This window comes from Canis aureus, chromosome 17 (genome assembly GCF_053574225.1).
Source record: "Canis aureus isolate CA01 chromosome 17, VMU_Caureus_v.1.0, whole genome shotgun sequence".
In the NCBI taxonomy this organism is placed as follows: Eukaryota; Metazoa; Chordata; class Mammalia; order Carnivora; family Canidae; genus Canis; species Canis aureus.
In genome coordinates, this window is record NC_135627.1 from 43,855,768 (window position 1) to 43,877,976 (window position 22,209).

The 22,209-nt window shown below is 33.7% G+C and overlaps 1 long non-coding RNA gene across 1 annotated transcript in view; it reads right to left on the minus strand.

Annotated features, from left to right (window-relative positions):
* The window catches only part of LOC144287550 (uncharacterized), a 103,394-nt gene extending 85,534 nt beyond the window's left edge, over positions 1–17,860 (minus strand). The window contains exon 1 of the long non-coding RNA XR_013355333.1: positions 17,786–17,860. This is a non-coding gene — a long non-coding RNA (uncharacterized LOC144287550). The remainder of the gene's footprint in view (positions 1–17,785) is intronic.
* Between the last annotated feature and the right edge of the window lie 4,349 nt (positions 17,861–22,209).

Sequence of the window (22,209 nt, forward strand, 5' to 3'; positions counted from 1 at the left end):
ACAGGCTGGTGCCACTGCTGTCAGACTTTCTACCTGTAACTGAGATCGATGATATATAGCTCTTACTGATCCCTAAGGGCATTTCCAAAGTAACCATGCAAAACACAATCACCAAAAACAACTGGCATTCCTAATGTAGAAGATTGTGTCTATATAAGGACCTGTTCTAAATTCTTACATGTCCCCTTTGATGAGCAATTTCCTCTGGTGATTTTAAAAAAGATATACAACAAATTTATCAGTAAAACTGAAGCAGATAATATCATTACAGAGAGATAAAGTTAGTGGTTTTACCACCATGTCAACATTTATCAATTCATCAGGCGGTCTCTAATGGGTTTTTAGAAAAGAAGCACATTTTCACTAGACCCCATTAATTTAAAATGACTACCAGCATATACTACCAAGATAAAATGCTAATGTACAAAAAGGAGAAATCTGATTTTTAAATTAAAGTTCCTGAATTTTTCTGAGGCATATTACAAAATCTATTACCTTTGGGTTTTCAGTTATACTTGGTTGCTTCAGTCACCACAAATTCATCAGCATTACAGAGAATCATACAATAGGAAGAGGAAGCAGAAGCATCAGTCACTGGGCTACTGGATAAGAATACAACTTTCATAGAGACTCTGGATTTGTGTGTATATATACATATACTGTATATACTCTGTATATTCATAATATTCAATATACATATGCTCATATATATTTCACAAAAGAGATTATAAAACTTCTTCTGCATTGGTGTAAAAATAATTGTCAGGAAAGTCAATGTAAATAAAAAATGTGATTAAGGTAAAAGCCAAACAAAATTCATATTGGTGACTTTTTTCTTATCAAGAAATTATGCAGATTGTCCCATTATTCTCAGCTATTTGATGAACAATTACATAGATTTATTACGAAGTTTATTCTCTTAAGACATAAGAAATACACTACAAAGTTGATTATTGATATCTAAAGTAGCATTGTCTGTGTTCCCTTAGGTCATGATGCTTCTGCTATAAAATTGCAATATTAAGCATTCTCTAGAGAGCTCTTTATAATATTATCATTATTATTCATTATTTTCCTCTCTTGGCTACTTAATATAATTCAAACTTCACTGCCCTTAATTTACATTTTTTAAAGATTTATTTATTTATTTATTTATTTATTTATTTGGGGGGGTGGAGAAAGAACAGGGGGAGAGATGGAAGGAGAGGAGGAGGGAGAGCATCTCAAGCACAGTCCACACTGAGCACAGTGCCCAATGTGGAGCTCTCTCCCATGACCCTGAGATACATGACCTGAACCAAAACCAATAATCAGACGCTCAAATGACTGAGCCATCCAGGTGCCCCATCTTAATTTACAATTCTGTTGCCATTTGGCACTAATCTACTTTTTAAAATAATAAAAAGTATAAATCCCAGATGTAAATAGTAAGAGAAAAATTTAAAAATCACAAGCTGAGTAGAATTCACAATCATATAGCTCCTCATACTTTATTCAAATATATAATTATTTTCAAATTTACTCTTATATCTAAAAAACATCCAAAAAAAAAATAAAATAAAAAATAAAAATAAAATAAAATAAAATAAAATAAAAATAAAAAATAAAAAATAGAAAACATCCTATGTGATAAAATATACTTCTATCATTTTCTATTATTTAATGTAGCATTGAAGTGACATTTGAAAAGTGTCTTATAAAATTAAATCTCACATTCACATATATTTCATAACCTTGTGTAGGTTTTATTATGGTTTTTGGCTAATAAGGAAGAATTTTAAACCTCAAAAACTTCAAGAGAATTGCTCAATATTATATAGCTAATAAAAACAGCTTTGTTCCTTGAAGATACATCTCCTTTGTTACTGTCCTATCCCTATCACCCATTTTGTGTACAAACACTGCGATTAGTTTATCTATAGTCACTGGGTCTACTTTATCCAACCATATTTCACTGTATTGCAAAAAGACTTTCATCTCCAATGTCTCTACAATGACATTATTCTCATGAAGATCACTAGTAACATATTTGTAGATATATTAAAAAACTAATTATCTAAATAATTGCACATCTTTGCACATTTGACACTGTTGATAATTCCCCAACTCTGATCTCTTTGTTACTAGCAAACTCCCTACTTTTTTCTTAAACCTGACCACTCTTTCTTAGTCTTCTTACTGGCTTTAACTTCTGTTCTTTGAGGAATTCTTTATCATAAAGTGCTAGCTTTTATCTCTTCATTCTACGTATTCTCCCGGAGAATTCTACTTTTTTCAAGGCTTCAATTTCTGTGTGCTTAGTACACCTAATCTCTGTCTAGAGTTCAGAATGCTCTCCTGAAGTTCATACTTTATATTTAAATCAGATTTTTTAAAAAAGATTTTATTTATTTATTCATGAGAGACAGAGAGAGAAAGAGAGAGAGAGGCAGAAACACAGGCAGAGGGAGAAGCAGGCTCCATGCAGGAAGACCAATGCAGGACTCGATTCCCGGACCTAGGATCATACCCTGAGGCAAAGGCAGATGCTCAACCACTGAGCCACCCAGATGTCCCTTAAATCAGATTTTTAAAAAAATATTTATTTATTTATTTATTTATTTATTTATTTATTTATTTATTTGAAAGAGAGTGAGAGAAGAACAAAGTTAGAGGAATGATGTCACCCAACTTCAAGAAATACTATATAAGCTATAGTAATCAAGACAGCGTGGTATTGGTGAAAGAATGGAAAAACAGATCAATGGAGCAGAATGGAGGGCCGAAAAAGAGACCCACATAAACTGATCTTGGTAAAGGAGCAAAAACTGTAACATTGGTGCAAAGATAGTCTCTTCAAAAAATGGTGCTGGAACAATAAGACATCCATATGCAAAAAATGCTAGTCTAGACAGAGACTGACACCCTTCACAAAAATTAACTCAAAATGGATCAATATTTCAGATTAAAACATAAAATGCAACACTCTAAACTCTTAAAGATAACATAGGAGAAAACCTAGATAATCTTGAGTATGATAATGACTTTTGATAGAACACCAGAGGCATGATCTATGAAAGAAACAATTAGTAAGTTGGGATTGATTAAAATTAAGTATTTCTGCTGTCTAAAAGGCAATGTCAAAAGAATAAGAAGACAAAGCACAGCCTGGAAATAAACATTTAGTAGAGGCAAATCTGATAAAGGACTTTTATCCAAAATATACAAAGAACTCTTAAAGCTCAACGTCAATTAAAAAAATTATTTAAAAATTGGCCAAAGATCTTAACATAAACTTCAGAAGGAAAATATACAAATGGCAAAAAAAGCATACAAAAAACAGGCATACCCCCAAGTTATTGCAGGTTCAGTTCCAGACCATTGCAGTAAAGTGAGTATCACAATAAAGCAAGTCAAATGAATTCTTTGGTTTCTCAATGCAAATACAAGTTATGTTTAACATTATCCTGTAGACTATTAAGTGTGCAATAGCATTATGTCAAAAAAAAAACAATGTACATACCTCAATTAAAAATAATCTATTGGTAAAAAATGCTAACCGTAACCTGAACTTTCAGTGAGTTGTAATCTTTTTTGCTGGTGGGGTCTTGCCTTGACATTGATAGATGCTGACTGACCTGGGTGGTGGCTCTGGAGGTTGGGGTTGCTGTGGCAATTTCTTAAATTAAGACAAAAATTAATTCTGCTGTATCAATTGACATTTCCATTCATAAATGATTTCTCTGTAGCATGTGATGCTGTTTGATAGCATTTTACCCAAAATAGAACTTCTTTCAAATTGAAGTTAGTCCTCTTAAGCCCTGTCACTGTTTTATCAACTAAGTTTACGTATTATTCTAAATCCTGTGTTGTCATTTCACCAATCTTCATAACATCTTCATTAGGAATAGTTTCTATTTGAAGAAGCCACCTTCTTTCCTCTTCCATAGAAGAAACTTCACATCTGCTCAAGTTTTATCATGACATTGTAGCCATTGAATCCCATCTTCAGGCTCCACTTCCAGCTCTAGTTCTCTTGCTATTTCCACCACATCTTCAGGTACTTCTTTCATTAATATCTTGAATCTCCCAACATCATCCATGAGGGTTGAAATCAACTTCCTTTAAACTCCAGTTCATATTGACATGTTGACCTCTTCCTATAAATCATGAATGTTCTTAATGACATCTAGATGTTAGGCCCTTTCCAGAAGGTTTTCCATTTACTTTGCCCAAATCTATCGGAGTAATCCCCATGCCACGATAGCTTTACAAAATGTATTTCTTAAATAATGAGACTTTAAAAATAAAATTAGTCCTTTATCCATAAGCTGCAGAATGGATGCTCTGTTAGTAGGCATGAAAACAATGTTCATTTCGTACATCTCCATCAAAGCTCTTGAGTGAACAGGTGCATTGTTGATGAGAATTATTATTTTCAAGTGCATCTTTTTTTTTTTTTTCTGAGTAGTTCTCAACAGTGGGCTTAAATTTTTCAGTAAACCATGTTGTGTTTACAACATCCAGGGTTTGTTCTTCCATTTGTATGGCACAGGCAGAGTGGATTTTATCTAATTCTTAAGGGCCCTGGGAATTTTGGAATGCTAAGTGGGCATTAGCTTCAACTTCAAGTCACCCACTGCATTAGCTCCTAACAAGAGAATCAGCCTGTCCTTGAAACTTTGACCCCAGGCACTCAGTTCCCCTCTCTAGCTATGAAAGTCCTAGATGGCATCTTCTAGTAACAGGCTGTTTCATCTACACTGAAAATCAGTCGTTTAGTGTAGCCACTTTCATTAGCTAGATCTTTTGGATAATTTGCTGCAGCGTCTACATCAACACTTGCTGCCCTACCTTGTACTTTTATGCTATGGAGATGGCTTGTTTCCTTAAACCTCATAAATCAACTTTATCAGCTTCCAACTCTTCTGCAGCTTCTCACTTCTCTCAGCCTTTGTAGAACTAGAGTTAGGGCCTTGCTCCTGATTAGGTTTTGGCATTAGGGAAATGTTGTGCCTGGTTTGATCTTCTACCCAGACTACTAAAAGTTTCTCCATATCAGCAATAAGGCTGTTTCGCTTTCTTATTATTTGTGTGTTTACCAGAATAGCACTTTTAATTTCGTTCAAGAATATTTCCTTTGGGGGCACCTGGGTGGCTCAATACTGAGTGCTGCTGTGGCTGCAGAGCAACGAGAACTCTCATTTACTGCCGCTGGAAATGCAAAATGCTACCGATACTTTTGAAGATGGCTTGGCAGTCTTCCATATGTACAAAAAATATTCTTACCATATAATCCAGCAATCACATTCCTTGATATTTACTTAAAGGTGTTAATACCTTATGTCTACACAAAAACTTGCAAGTGGATGTTAATAGGTAGTTTATTCATAAGTGTCAAAACTTGAAAGCAAACGAAAATGCCCTTCAGTGGGTAGATGGATTAATAAAATGAATAAAAAGACATAGAGGAATCTTAAATGCATATTACTAAATGAAAGAAGCCATCTGAAAAGGTTATTTATTGTAAAATTCGAACTATCTGATATTCTGGAAAAAGCAAAACTATAGAGATGCTAAAAAGATCAGTACTTAGCAAGAGTTGGGGATTGTGAGGTAAAATTGAAAAGAGAGCACACAGAACTTTTAGGATGTGAAACTACACTGTATGATACTATAACGATGAATACATGACATTATACATTTATCCAAACCCATAAAATGTACACCACCAAGAATGACTACAATGTAAATTGTGAAGTTTATGTTTTAAAGCTTTTATTTATTTACCCACAAGAGACACACAGAGAGAGAGAGAGGCAGAGACATAGGGAGAGGGAGGAGATGCAGGCTCCATGCAGGGAGCCCAATGAAGGATTTGATCCCAGGAATCCAGGATCACACCCTGAGCTGAAGGCAGACACTTAACCACTGAGCCACCAAGATGTCCCTAAATTATGAAGTTTGAGTGATTATGGTATCTCAATGTGGGTTCATCAATTCTATAAGTACACCACTCTAGTGGAGGATATTGATAATGGGCAAGCTAAGCATGTCCAGGGACAAGTGGTATATAGGAATTACGTCTTTTTCAATTTTGCTATAAACTTAAACTTACTCTAAAAATACTCTTTACCTATGAATAAATAACAAATTTTAATGAACTATTTCTCTTGAATATGATTAGATAACATCTATATCCATTCCTTTAGCATCTTTGAATACAGTAGGATATAATGGCACAGCATGAATTTATTCCTTCCACTTGTCCAATTTCCAGATACTTCTATAAATGCATTAATCATAATAGTACTTTTATGTAGAAACATTATTCACTCAATTATTTTTATAAGAAGAACATTTTTAATAGTATTCTATGAAATGAATGAGTCAGGCAAAAGTTATGCTATATAAGGTTATTTTTTGTTTTTCTTGTAACCATTTATTTATATTGTGCAGGTTTTAAGCAATGATGTAAAGCTGTTGGTAACATCAGCTAAATTGGGTCACAAGGAGTGAAAAGTTGTCACAGTATTTTTGGATCAAATGAAACAACATTGTCTGCTCTCTTGTTTAACTTTTCAGCAATTTAGAAGACCTAAAAAGATCTTTATATATGTTTTTTTTCCTCCCAAAACCCATTTCTTGTTATTTCCTCCACAAGATAATTAGAGATGGATACCACTTTTCTGGCAGCCATGTCCTTAAAAAAGCCTAAAAAAAGGATAAATACAAATTAATAAGGGCACTATAATAAGGTCATAATTAAAGAGGAAGACTGACTTCAAATAAGTTAAATTTCTTTTTTAACTTTACAACTTTAATACTCTCTCCATAAATACATCCATTTCTTACTAACAGACCAGTATATTTTAAGTTTATGCCTATATAATGTGACTCCCTCTCCTCAGAAAAAAACAAATATGTCAGGAGAAATAAATGGTGAAAATCACTTTGGGATGGGATTTCTAAATGCATAGTAAATTCAGATAACATTTCTTCCAAAATGTAGCATGGCAGCACTGTAATTTCTCTCATTGACTGCCAAACTGATCGTTTGGAGCAGATCAAGATAGCCAAAATAGGCACTTGTGATAGGTTTTGAATTCCATTCCCTGGATATTGTCCATGCTCCAGAACTACTACTAGTGTAAACCAACTTCAGAAAACAGTAAATGTTAAAAAAAAAAAAAAAAAAAAAAAGAATAACAATCTTCAAAGTCAAAATTAACATTTTGTTTTATTCTCTAGGAGATGAATCACAGTTTCTGATTTTAAGCTTGAGGCTGCCTAGATTACTCCTAGACCATGGCTATTCCCCCTTAGTTTCTAGAAGTTTTCACTGTATTCACTTTGATAGTTAGGCTAAATCTCATCATGTCCTTGTTAAAACACCAGAGAGTATTACATTTTGACCTGGAAATTTCTGGGGTAATGCTATTCTATTTTTAATAGAAAAATACACTATTTTTATTCCGTTTAACAGAGAACTAAATAATCAGAAATCAGTGATTACAGGCAATTCATATTGATGAGCTCTCAGAGGGGATCTTGACATCAGCTTGTGAAGTTACAATCCTTTCATACACCTGGATGGGAGAAATATCATGGATTTCTGGGAGAAACTAGGAGTGGCTATCTCATAAATTACTGTATTCTGGTTACATTTCACCCTACTTTGACATAGAGCTTTATGTTTTACCTTCTCATGCCATAAGAAGGTATCAGCCAAGATTTAGCCTGCCCATAATTTGGGATCAGACTCATGAATTTACTCTTTTTTAAGATGATCTTACATAGAGGATTAACCTTTATCTGCATTTTACTTTATTGAGGTTTTCATAATGAAGGAAGAAGTGAGGAAGGCAAGAAAAAAAAGGAAGAAGAAAAGAGAGATCAGTTAGATATTACTGAAGTTGTATTAGAAAGAAATGGTAATAATTGAATTAGAATCATGTCGATAACAATGGGAAAAGAGCCAGATTTTTGTAAAACATACAAAGAAATAAGTAGTTGGCATAATTAGTCAAATATTTCATATGTAACATAAGATAAGTAATCCTTAAAATCACTTGTATGAAAGGAAACAATTTTCAGTAAAAATGAAGAATTCCCTTTTACACAAGTTGTCACATCTTAGAAATGGAGCATATGGGAAATAGAATCTACTTTATTTCTAAATTGGTCTGTCCTTGTCTTTTTCCTTTAGTACTGATACCTGGAAATTATTTCTAATCAGCTAGTTTTACAGACTTAACAAGAAAATAATCAAAAAGGACTATGAAAAGACTGAATAGTAAGTAGTGTTTGTTTGTATATGTTTCATGAGTTTTGCCATTCCAAAAGTCCCTCATTTGTTAGGTTGCTGAATGTCATATTCTTAAGACAAAGTAGATTTTTCTCTTCTCATAAGTGAAATTAGTAACACTCTTTGTACCATTATCACTGAAATAGATTTTTATTTAGTAAATGGCAATTGCTTTTTTGTTGCTGTTTTATGTTTCAATTAAAAATTTCATTTTATTGCATGGCACTGCTCCTTATTTCATAAATTTTAAACAAATACAGAATCTATGACATTATTTCTCATGATCAAATATGACAAAATTAATGATGTATTATTTCAGCTTTATTGAAGTATAATTGATAAATTGTATATATTTTATTTTTTTAATATTTTATTTATTTATTCATGAGAAACACAGACAGAGAGGAGAGGGAGAGAGGCAGAGATACAGGAAGAGGGAAAAGCAGGCTCCATGCAGGGAGCCTGACATGGGACTCGATCCTGGGTCTCCAAGATCACGCCCTGGGCTGAAGGCAGCACTAAACCGCTGAGCCACCTGGGCTACCCAATTGCATATCCTTTAAATGTATAATCTTCCCATTCATCTGTCAATAGACACTGCAAAGAACACAGGAATGCAGATATCTCTAGATAGTAATTTCCATTCCTTTGGATACATACGTAGACATGGGATTTCTAGATCATATGGTAGCACTATTTTTAATTACTGGAGGAATTTCCATTCTATTACCCACCCTAATATACATTCCTATCAACAGTGTACAGGGTTCTTTTAACCTCACATCCTCCCCAGCCTTGGTTATCTCTTGTTTTTTTTTGTTGTTGTTGTTTTGTTTTTGATAGTAGACATCATAGCAAGTGTGAAGCAATACTCCCTTGTGGTTTTGACTTGCATTTTCCTGATAACTAGGAATGTTGACCACCTTTTCATTTACTTGTTGGCCATTTTAATAATATAGCCTTGGAATACAGTTTGAAATAAGCAAGTGTGAAACATCCAGCATTGTTTCTTTCTTAAGATTGCTTTGACTATTCCTTCAGTGTGGGGCAGCTCTCTGCACACATTCCCTAGCTATCTGCAAAGGCTTGCCCTCACTGCCCTGTGATCATGCACAGAGAGTTGGAGATATATGTGGCTGAAATGTGCAGAACACTGGGGGTGTCCAAGGGCTACGTGAGGGATCTGCCAGTGAGGTATCCCCAGTGGTATGTGGGAATTATTTTTTCTTTTTTTTTTTTTAAGATTTATTTATTTTAGAGGGGTAGGAGGAGCAAAGGGAGAGAGAGAGAGAGAGAGAGAGAGAGAGAGAGAGAGATTCCCAAGCAGATTCTGTGCTGAGCGTGGAGCTTGATGCGGATCTCAGGGCCAGAAATGAAACCAAGAGTCAGATACTTAACCAATTGTGCCAACCCAGGCACCCCATAAGTCTATTCTTACTCTGGAGTCTGAGAACCTTTTAGAATTTGCATGTCTTAAATGCCCTCCAAGAGCCCTAGCTTCTGTTCTTCCAGCCCTCTCCCATCCCCTAATCTTGCAGCACCTCAGTATTCAGACAGAAGTAGGCTTTGTGGGTAGCATCCAGCACAGCTGAGGAAGTAGGAAGCTCACATATACACTCTCCTTTTTTGCCCATGGGAGAAATGGTAGGATGAGTGTCTCTTGGCACTAAGCTGTGCCATCCAGGAAGGGTGATGAGGATAAAGTGAAACTTTTCCTATCTTCTTTTTTTTTATAATTTTTTTTTATTTATTCATGATAGGCACACAGTGAGAGAGATAGAGAGGCAGAGACACAGGCAGAGGGAGGAGCAGACTCCACGCACCGGGAGCCCGACGTGGGACTCGATCCCGGATCTCCAGGATCACGCCCTGGGCCAAAGGCAGGCGCCAAACCGCTGCGCCACCCAGGGATCCCTGTTCCTATCTTCTTAAATGTGTCCAGCCTCAGATTATTTTTTTCTCTAACTACGTATTGGAACTTCTCTGCTGGACTTCTTGACTTCCAAAAAGGCCCTTTTGTCAATGGGTGGTTGTCAAAATTGGTGTTTTTTGGAGGGGAAGATGGTAGTAAACTCGTATTCTGACATTTTGCTGTTGCCACTCAATAATGATGAAGAATTATGACATCCTATGAAAAATAGCAACTTTTATTTATTTAGAAATAAATCAATGGGGAAAGAAGAACTTTACAAGCTCATGTAATAAGGCTTAGAAGAGTCCAATAAAATTCAACAGGGTTCAATGAATCATAAAATTCACCTATTTATATTCAGTGAATCCAGTATTTTCTATGATTTGTCTGTATATTTCTCCTCATACATTTGTAAGCAACAGATTACCATCATTGTCTAATTTCTAACGTTTCTATCTTTTCAGAGATTTTGTGTTATCTTCCCAAAGTATACACTGATTTTTGTGTAGTTCTTTTCTCTCTGATGGCCTTTCTCCTTTACCCCCTACCCTTTATATAGATTTGGATTAAATCAGTTTGCATTGGAGGAGGATTAATGAGTAGTGACTTCAAAGAGAAAAAGAGACAATAAATGTTTCAAATATAAGTTCTAAAAATATATCTTTCAAGGATGGACCAAAAAAGAGATGATAGGTCTATTTTAATAAGTATACTATGGGCCACAAATATAGAATACAAGTAAATATTTAAAGCAAAAAAATACATTTCATCTTCCTTACCCTCATCTCTATATCATTATGACATTTATTATGTTCTTATTTAAAATTTGCTGAGTTTAAGAAAAATGTTACTCAGAATGAGATTGCAGTGATTCCTAAGATAGTTATTCAAGGCTACCCAACCACATCTGTGGCTTTATAAGCCACAAGCAATGAAAAACAAACATGCTGGGATCCCTGGGTGGCGCAGCGGTTTGGCGCCTGCCTTTGGCCCAGGGCGCGATCCTGGAGACCCGGGATCGAATCCCACGTCGGGCTCCTGGTGCATGGAGCCTGCTTCTCCCTCTGCCTGTGTCTCTGCCTCTCTCTCTATATCTGTGTGTGACTATCATAAATAAATAAAATTTTTTTTAAAAAATAAATAAATAAATCCTTTAAAAAAAAAAGAAAGAAAAGAAAAACAAACATGCTGCTGGCATATTAGGAAACCATGGAACTTTGACAAAACCAACAAGTAAGAAAAAGAAAATTGGAATGTGAAGACTCTGTGCTGGTGGGCTGCAAAAGTTTGGCAACCTGTGATGGGACCTGTTGAGAGACTGCTTGTTTAAGAACCTGCAAATGAGATCCTGCAAGACTGGCAGATGGTGGCAGTTTCTGTTTTACTCTGGTGCTCCTACAAAAGTGTTTCCTCTTAAGAGATGCACAGAAACGTCTCTGACAAGTTCAGGTTTCTGATAACTTTCAGATGACGGCACTAAAGTAAAAATCTATAGAACTCTATCAGAGACGTTGACTGATTTATAAAACTGCTAACAATAGATCAACAAGAACTAATTATGTGGGACTGAATGAATTCATGAGGACATTCTTATTGTTTAAAGCATTGCAAGTTTTGTAATGCTTTGTATTTCCAGACATAAGGAAACTTTTTCTTTTATCTCTAACTTACAGCAATTTGGTAACTTACACCATTGTAACCAGAATTTAAATAATTACATTTTCTCCCTACCTGATCTCTTCAGAATTTGGAAACTCGCACTGAATATTCTTATTTCTATGGTGATATATTATTTGCATTAAATTCAATAAAGATACGTTCTCTTTGTAATAGAACACAATTGGAAGCACTGGTTATAATACCAAGGTTTTGACTGGAATATCAAATTTGTGAGTGATGTGCACAGAATCAAATATGACCAGACAGTTTTAAGGAACTAAGCTTGACTTTATGGAAACAAGAAAGCCCCCTAGAAATACCTCCTGGTGCCTTCTTTATAGTGTCCGCATCAGCCTTGCCTAGCAAATAAAGAAAGTCACTTCCTGGCAGGTACAGGAAACTGAGACTATCTTAGAGATGTTGAAAAGTGAAGGATCTACCCAAATCTATATGTATTATAGGCAAATTCTGATGGGGAGTCCTTGGCTTGGCTTCCTAGCCTCAAGAGTTTTTTAAATGCCTACTGTGAAATTTCTTATGAAAAGTTCCAGCAAAGCAGACATAAAAAGAACCTATATGGTCAATCCCTGTTCTTGCTGCACTCATGCAAATAATCATCCCAAGTTTAATGAAACTTGGCTTATTTTGTCAACAAATTATTCTTATTGTGATTATCTTTTGTAGAAATGAGAGTGATTGTAGAGAGGAAAATTATGTTTCAGTAGAAAATACAGTACACTTTTTGGATATAAAAAAGTCATTCAAATCCTCACCACAAATCTGCTTTTATGTTTCCCATTTCAACAAATAGCAACTTGATCCTTTAAGTTATTCAGGCCAAAACTTAAGTTATTCTTGAGAAATGAAGGAGACTTTTTAAACAAACAAAAAACATTTCAATTTGCCAGAAATTATTTTTGCTATAAATTCTAAATGTTTCTCTTCAATTTCACTGCTAGCAATCACTATTTCAAAATATAAAATGTCCAAGTGCCATCGATGAAATCAATTATATAAAAATATGTAGAATAAGAAGTTGGCTTTGAAAGATGGGTGGATGGGTGGATAGACAGATCAAAATAGATAGTGATCTATCTATCTATCTATCTATCTATCTATCTATCTATCATCTATCATTTATCTATCTATATCTATCTATCCACCTATCTATTCATCCCTCCCTAGGTGATTCTAATTGACAAGAAAGGTTAAAACCTACTACATTAGATCTTTTGTACTTGGTCTCTGATTTCATATCCAAGAAATTATCCTTCCATCAACTTTTTGCTCTCAGCACGTTGGCCTTCATAGATTTCATGTTATTTTTTATGTTATTTTGATGATTTTGATTATCAAGGGGATTATTTTCTATTTATTTTTCAGATGTCTTGTTGTTAACATATAGAAATGCAAATTATTTTTGTATTCTGTAACTTTACTGACTTCATTTCTTAGTTCTAACATTTTTTAATTATGTTTTTAGGTTTACCATATAAAAAATCATGGGGCACCTGGGTGGCTCAGTCAGGTAAGCTGACTCTAGTCATGGGCTCTGCACCTAGTGCAGGCTCTGCATAGGATTTAGGATAGAAGATGGCACTCTAGGAACAATGGATTCTGTTATGACTGAATATAAAGTTTAAAGAATCTACCTCACATTCCATCTAATATCATTTATTTTACTTATTTGCATCTTAATATTCATCTGTAAGATGAACCTTAAATGTGACTCTCTTATCTATGAAAAAATCTAGGGGAACCCTGGGTAGCCCAGCGGTTTAGCACTGCCTTCAGCCCAGGGTGTGATCCTGGAGACCCAGGATCAAGTCCCACATTGGGCTCCCTGCATGGAGCCTGCTTCTCCCTCTGCCTGTGCCTCTGCCTGTCTCTCATGAATAAATAAATAAAATCTTAAAAAAATAAAAGATTTTTAAAAATTAAAAAAAGGAAAAAATCTATACATATGGTCCTGACAGACTATAGAGTGTCTTTTAGTATAGAACATTTATCTATCATTTACTATTTACCTACTTCTTCAAAATTATTAATATAGACTTAAGAAAGAGAAAATTAGAAATTAAATTTTATTTTTGGGGTGTTTGATAAAAATTGGTAAATTAAAAAAATTGGTAAATAGTAAAATTAAGTCATTTTCAAATAAATTGAAGGGAAATATAGTTTCTAAAAGTGAACATTAATTTTTTGTTTTCTGATTTAACAAACACTACATATTTGTGAGAATAGGAAAAAATGTGCAAGTTTCTGTTTTCCAAAACAGAAAACACATGTTATTTTTTTTTAATTTTAAAGATGTATTATTTACTTGTTCCACATTTATAAAAGATAGATTATATTCTAAATTTAGAACAAAAATTCTATAGCTTTAAACGTATCATTTTAATTTTTCTTCCTACTAAAAGTTCCATTAATTCTTACATATATATTTTGTCTTTGAGTCCAACTATAGGGAGTATACGGCTAAGAAACTCCTTGTAAGAGGCAAGTTATCTATATGATATGTTACCACAGATAAGCATAAACTCTTCAAAGGAAAGTGTCACAATAATAGGTTCTATGGTTACAAATTGCATTATCATTCAGAGTTTTCGCTACAAATTTCAGTGTCTTTAGAGACATTTTAGTACCACTCAGAATTCTGATGATAGATCAAATCAAAGCTCAACAAGTAAATCAAAGGACAAATTAGTATAAAGTAAATCTTGCTCTGTCTCAAAAATGACATAGATTAGTGTTTATCCAAAATTTTAATCCGACTTTCCATAAGATCATAGGAAAATTAATCCATTTCCCAGAAAAGTAAGTCAGAATCCAAAGCAGCTTACTAAACACTAGAACTTTATCGGTTGCTTTGTATTATATCATTTCAAATGTGTGCATTTTATATTACAAATAGTGCATCTTTTAAAAGTAAAAATAATGCTCTAAAAAGATAGTCTACATTCATCTTTCTCTTTTTTGTTCACCTGACACATTATTGTATAATTAAATGAAATTACAACAAAATCTAGTTTGATAAGCAAGTGGATTTAAAGAGGTTATTAAATTATACCAATGGTTTACACCAACCCTATCAAAACTATAACTTTGCGCACAGTGTGGTAACATGAGAACAGTTTGGGTTCCTAATAAAAAGAAATACTCATGTTGCTCTTTAAATGGGTAAGGATTTTCTCTAGGTACCTGTCTAATCTTCAGAAAAACTCTGTAACTTATCTATGATTATTATCTTTATTTGCAGATGGGAGGGAAACTGAGAAACCATATCCTAAAGTCACACACCTAGTAAGTAAGTACCAGAACCAGAATTTGAACCCTGGGAATTCCCCTCAAAAATCTGTGTCCTCAATATTATGCTAGGCTGCTTCTTTGGGGGCTGTCATATTATAAACCTCATTTTTTAGCTTAATCTGTTCAGAATGTTATAACAAATACCATAAATTGGGTAACTTATCAACAACAGAAATTTATTTCTCACAGCTCTAGAGCCTGAAAGTCTAATATCAAGGTGTCAACATGGTTTGTTCTGGTGAAGGCCCTCTTCTGAGTTGTAGCCTGCCAATTTCTCATTGTGTCCTTACATTTGTGAAAGAGATAAGGAAGCGTTCTTAAGCCTCTTTTATAAGGACATTAAGCCACTCATAAGGGCTCTACCCAAGTGACGTAAGCATTTCCAAAGGCCCAACCTCTCTATTATCATCACTTTGGGGGTTAGGATTGCACATATGAATTCGGGAAGTATGCAAACATTCAGACCACGGCACATTTTTAAGTAAGTTACTTTAATTTTTTGTCATTTCTCAGTTTCCTAAACTGTAAAATAAGGCAATAATAATTATTTTTCAGTCCTATTGAGAGGATTCTCATATGTGTGAATATCAAGACCAAGATCAGTAGGTTAATGAGGTATATATGTGCTTTGTAATTATATTTTTGACTTTTATTATATGTTGGCACAATTTTTTGTGACTATTATGTCTTTCATTATACTGTTAGCACATTTTTAAATAAATACTGAACTGCTAATTCCATATTTAAGTTACTGCACATTTTTACTGTTTCTTTCTCTAAAGTTTTAAGATATCCTTATAGTTCAACTGCTTAAACCTCAAATCCTCTCACTTGTCAGACTAATAAAAACATAAAAAGTGGCATTTCTAATAGATCCAGAGTATAGAAATTCATATCATTATGTACAATCATTTGGTTCTCTGTCCAAAGGTTTTCAAGCATACCTTTAAAATACAAGTTCAAAATGTTTGCCACGGCTAAAGGTTTCTGAAAAATAGCTATTGTTTAGAGAAGTTCTCTTCTTAGAGAATCATTTTTCAGCAAATACATCCAGAAAAGCAAATATTAAGAATAATTTTGCAGATAGCTCTACATTTCAAAGGACAATGATACCTGTGTATAGGTCTGCAAAATGAGTTGATAGAGCATTTTTCATTTCAGTCAATCCTGATCAAATAATGACTGAACATTATTATTGTCATATTTGTTACCATGAAATTTGATACTATAAACTTGTATCATTTTTGCTCAAAATTGTACCATATTATCTGCTTCACTAAATGCTAAGCTAAGTAAAATGTGAAACATTTTGAATTGTCTTATTGTATATTTGCCTAAAAAACTAGAAATGCACACTTTGCATGTTTATCTTGAATTGAAATAAAGAAGTTTCAAGGTTGTCTCTGGATTGCTTTTCATCACACAGTTTCTTGTTCCCCTTCTTAATAGTACAAAATTTGCAAACTGTAAGGTGCAGACAGAATTGATTTCCCTCCTCCCAGCTCCAGAGTGGCCATCCTGGCCATAATGATTTACTGAGTTGTACAAAGAACTTAAGTTTTTTTTTGCAAACAGAAGGCATGCCATTTTATTTACTATTATTTACTAGGAAAATGATGAAATAAATTAGCTCTCTCCAATTCCCTAAGAAGTATAAGGTTATGAAGCTAAGAACTATTTAATCCTTAACTTCCAAAGAGCACCTCCTAGAGTCAAGAATGAGGTCAATATTACATAACTGAGGGAGAGAGAGAGAGAGAGAGAGAGAGAGAGAGAAGAGAGGGAGAGACAAAAAGAGAGAAGGAACAGATTTGAGAAATACTTTCTGGTGAATCTTTTTGCATTCTGTTTCAAGCCTCAAAGAGATACCTAAAACCTTTCAGGTCTCCCAAATTAATGAATTCATACAGTCTCTTTTAAAACAGTTTGAGTTGGCTTCACATCATGTTAAACCAACAGCATACCATAAAATATCAGATAAATATTCTATGATATCATCCTCCCTGAGTTAAGAACTTACTAGAAATGACCTTAGACAGAGTCCTTTGTTCATTTGTTCAGAAGACTAAGGGAATGGCTTTTAAACTGAGTTACTTAACAATTTTTTCCCCCAAATTAGGTTTGAGGTCTTCTTTATTATAGAACTGTCAATAGTAAATAAAAATAGTAAGATGTCTCATTTATAATTTTGATGATTGTGAAAGACTCTGACAAGGCAAAACAGCAAAACATATGTCTAATGGTCCCATTATGTCCTTTTGTAGATATATTGTTTAAAAATAACGTCTAGGCTTATAAGTATTAGTAGTGATATATATTAGCAGCACTATATATCAGTTATGAATCAGAGACAATACTTCACAATTTCACCAAGGAATGCTGGGATGACATTAAATATATTATTGTTCCAAAAAATTATTTATTCAGAACTCCAATCCTCTACAAATATAAATAATTTTTTTCAGTAAGTTATCCTTCATTTGGGGTCTACCTGTACTAAATAAACCCTCACAAGCTTTCTTGAGAAAGTAAATACCCAGAAATTAGCAAAATGAATTTTCATCCATAGCGAAAGGTATGACTAGACAATTAGGTAACAGGAATACCTGCCCACTGACCAAAAAATCTGATCAAGTTAGCTTCACAATTTTCAGCCATGCCATCAGGCCTTTAATTCTATTACTTTCTTGTCTAGAACGTCAGAATATACTTTAAAGCACTGTAAGGTTCTAAATTCTGTAACATAGAGTTTAACAAGAGCTATTGTCCTCAGCTCAGTGTTTTTTAGTTTTTGAACTTACTGAACTCCTAACCATTAGAAAATCCACCACACTGGTTGTAAGGATTCACAGGTCTTGGGGAACCTACATTTCTCAACGGCTCCACAGAAACTACAGGGCTATTCAGTTGTAACATTAATCTGTGACATTCACTGGCAGAAAAACCCAGTCCCGGGAATAAAGAACATTTTGGGCACTTTCCCAGCTCATTTGGACCAGACTGCTTGGTCATAATCTTTGTGCTTTTCCAAGGATCATTTTCTGTTTGAGTGAATGCCAGATGCAGGGCATATAAAGCAATTACTTATACCAACCACCAAGAAGGTAAAAAACAAAAACCAAGGAAATGTTTTGAGTGAGGCAAAATTATACAGATTCTAATATATTAAAGTTCCAAAGAAAATGGATCAATCCTTTATTTTATATGTTCTCATTATGTTAACTCTCCTGTGTTTGCAGTTCAATATAAGAAAGGTAAAACTAAGTTTTTATTTTAAAATATAAGAATGCTAAGTCATGGAATAGATACTTGATTAAACACAATGTATACCATCATAATCCTCTTGTGGATTCTAGATTCAAGTTTGTAAATATTTTCATCTTATCATTTAAGAATCACTGAGTATCTTACATGGTTAGGGTCACACAGCTTGTTAGTGGAAAAACCTTAATCAAATATATTTCTCCACACTCCCAAAGCTCATGTTCTCTCAGCAGCATATGGCTATCCCAGAAAAAAAAGGTGATGTTACAAATCCAATGACAGTATGTTATGTTCTTCCAGATATTTGCTTCATATTTTATATAATAAGGTAACATGCTGCATTGGAAATAGAACTGGGATTTCATTAAGAAGATTTGAGGTTACAGAATTGCAGATATGCAGAATCTTATTTCAAGGAAGGTCAATATAATACCTCAAGTTCCATGCCATTTTGCCAGTTGAAATTATTGTTCATGATTTTTTGTCACAAAAAATGTAGGTGTCACTTGAATAGAATTATTATAACAGCCTGTAAAAATGGAATATAGGTAAAATTAAATCAAGAACTGATGTTTCATAGACACCAGATTTCTATATGGCTGAAGGCATATGATTACACACACACACACACACACACACACACACACATCAAATTCCTAAATGATGTACTTACATATCTGGAAAAATTAGAATACTGTAAGTAAGGAAATAAAAGAATCTGTAAAATTAAAATGTACTGTCTATTGATGCTATCGATGTTAATGGATTTTTTTTCTTTTTCAATTGATTGTGAGGTCAAACACTGTTCTTTGCATAAAAATACTAGCAGAAAATTTCAAATGCTAAGCAAAGGAAGTGCAACATTCATGACTGCAAGCATAATCACCTGTTCTTCCAGTTTCTCATACAGTTTATAGCATACTATTTAAAGTTGTTTCTTAACTTAAAAAGTTCAGTATTAATGATTCTACTGTCAGGGATCTTATTCCAACAGTTCTAAAAATACAATCCTATATCATCTTTGTACTCTCACTTTTAGCAGCTTTTATGCAGTCTGACATCTGAATCAATTTGATCTTTGGTTTACAAACTTTTGATCATCTTTATGACTGAAATATTTTTGAAAATTCATTGTGACAATCTAGAAATTGAGCTCTGATTGGAAGAACAGGTGATGTCTTTTCCTCTCATTTAATGTGAGGAGAAAATGACTATTTTTTGCATATGTTCGAGAAGATCCAGAAAATTATACCTAAACTGTCATAATTAAAGGAGATGCATCATTCAGGGTATAAAATGTACTTTAAAACAACTTTCAGTATAGCAGTAGTTTAATTTTAAACATCAAAGTAATATAAAATATAATGAAACAACTTTCTTTTCTAATTTTCCTCTATCGTTAATAAGTAGTGAGGATGTGCTGAAATAATTGTTTAGTAAATAGGTAAAATCAACAGAATAACCCAGGCAATAATACCAGTAGTTTTATGGTAATATGTTAGATTAATTTCATGTCAATAGTTTCTAAAGGAAAACTTCTTGAAAATTTACATCTCATTTAATCCTCAAAACATAACTGAAAACTTAGAAGGCAATGTTTTTTGATGAAACATGTTGCATTGGAGATGAGGAGGCTTCTATTCTATGTGTGGCCTTCTTTTTCACTACTTAAAGACTTTCAGAAAAAAAAACATATAGAACTTTTCTTTGTTCCACTATAAAATGCATAATCTACATGAAATCTGGTGATACCAAATATATCTAAATAGACTGCCTTATTTTCCATTATCTACTGTAAATTTTACTCAGTTAACTTTAGTGATTGGCATTATCCAACAGAGAAATAAAGAGATTAAATGATAGCCAAAATGTTCAATGGTTTTCTAGCTTATCTGAAGTTTACTGTAAATTATAAGGGTAAATAATTTAGCCTGTTTCAGAATTTCCCCATTAATAAAGTCTAGATGTGAAAATGAAATAAATGTTCTATGGATTTCAGGATAACTCAATGGAAACCTGGTCATGATATCTGAAGGTTGGGGAGGACTTGGAAATATGTGTGTATGTGACTAATAGTTTACTTTGCATCAATTTATATTTTGTCCCATTTCATAGTCCCAGAATTTTGAGTGGCAATTAATATTACTACTCAATGTCTGATAAATAAATTGAAGCTCATATTACATTAAATTTATCTCACATCTTTCTCATGAACTTTTACCAGACCATTTACATCATACTTTGTTGAAAAAGTAGAAACCATCAAATTAGAATACCTTCTTACATCAATTTCCATGTTTCTGCACCCTCCTTCTCTTTGATTTTCCTTTACAGTAGAGGAGGTACCTCTCTTCCTATCAAAGGCTCTTCTAGATCCTCTTTGAATGGTCTCCCTTTCTGAGGGGTTTAGTTCATTTGTACATCTCTCCTGAATTGTCAACATTTACATCTCCATTCTTTGCTTTCCATCAACCTATACCCAGGGCCTAATTTCTCCTACATTTAAGAAGTCCATTTTTACCTCAAATTCTCTCCCAACAACCAAAACCTTCTTCTTCTCTTAATATACAAAAAGTTAGAAAACATTGTCTTTATATTTAATTTTCTCTGATGCTATTATTTCTCCAAGTTATTCTAATACAATTCCCCCTCTTACCACTTGATTCTACTCTTATGAATCAAACCAAAAATGTCCTGTAAAATCCTGGGTCTTTCTCATTTGCCCTCATTCTTGAACTTTTATTGTTATTATGAAATGTTAAAAATGGTATCATTCTTAAAATGCTGTCTTCTCTTCTTTGATACCACTATGCCTTGATTTTTCTCCAAGCTATGTCCTATATCCTTCATTTGATTCAAATTCTAAATATTGGAATTCCTAGGCTCTTGCATTAAGCCTTCTAATTTTATCTATACTCTCTCACTTAATTAGCAAATTTATTTCCAGAGATTTAAAATGATGTAAAGTAAAATATTTTCACCTTTACATATTTAGTAATAGGTTTTCTTTCCATATCTAGATGCAGGTCTAGGCACCTTAATTCTCCTCTCTCCGTACTGTGTCTGTCGGTTGCCCCCCTACCTCTTCAACACCCTCACACAGCAGTTTTCCTTAACCAGTCTGATCAGGTCACTCAGGCTTTGCATATGTTTCCCTTCCTGAAGATTTAAACTATCAATTTAGGTCATGGCTGGCTCTTTTTTCATTTTTCCTTCACTCACAGAAGTCTATTCATTGATTTCATGACAATATAGAGTTGATTACTCTAATTGTATCATTTACTGATTATTTGCATTTCTCATAAAATGTCATACTTCTTGAAATCAAGGACTATAAGTACTTTTTTACTATTATATACATGATGCTTAGCATTAAATAATGAATGGTTAATGAATGAAACAGAATGTCCTTCCCTCCAAAGTTCTCTAACACCAAAGCCAGTAGGTTCTCACTTACCAGATTGCTGTCTAAACTTCAAGCACATTAACCCCAAAGTGATGATTTTCTACATTGACTTTAAAGCAAAACTAGTTTTTAAAAAGATATGGCACATAAAGAACTCACAGGCAATTAGCTATGTAGTGTCCTGGGGTCTGCTGTTGAAATGTTGGTTTTCATGAAATCAGAATATATGAGCAGTTAGTGTATGCATAATTTGTTCTCCAGTTCAATGAAATTGTCTCTAACTGAAAGTAGCAAATGAAATCTCATTTCCTCTCTTGGCATAATCTGGAAAAGACTGTCCATCTCAGGAATTTCAGTACCTACTGCCTATAG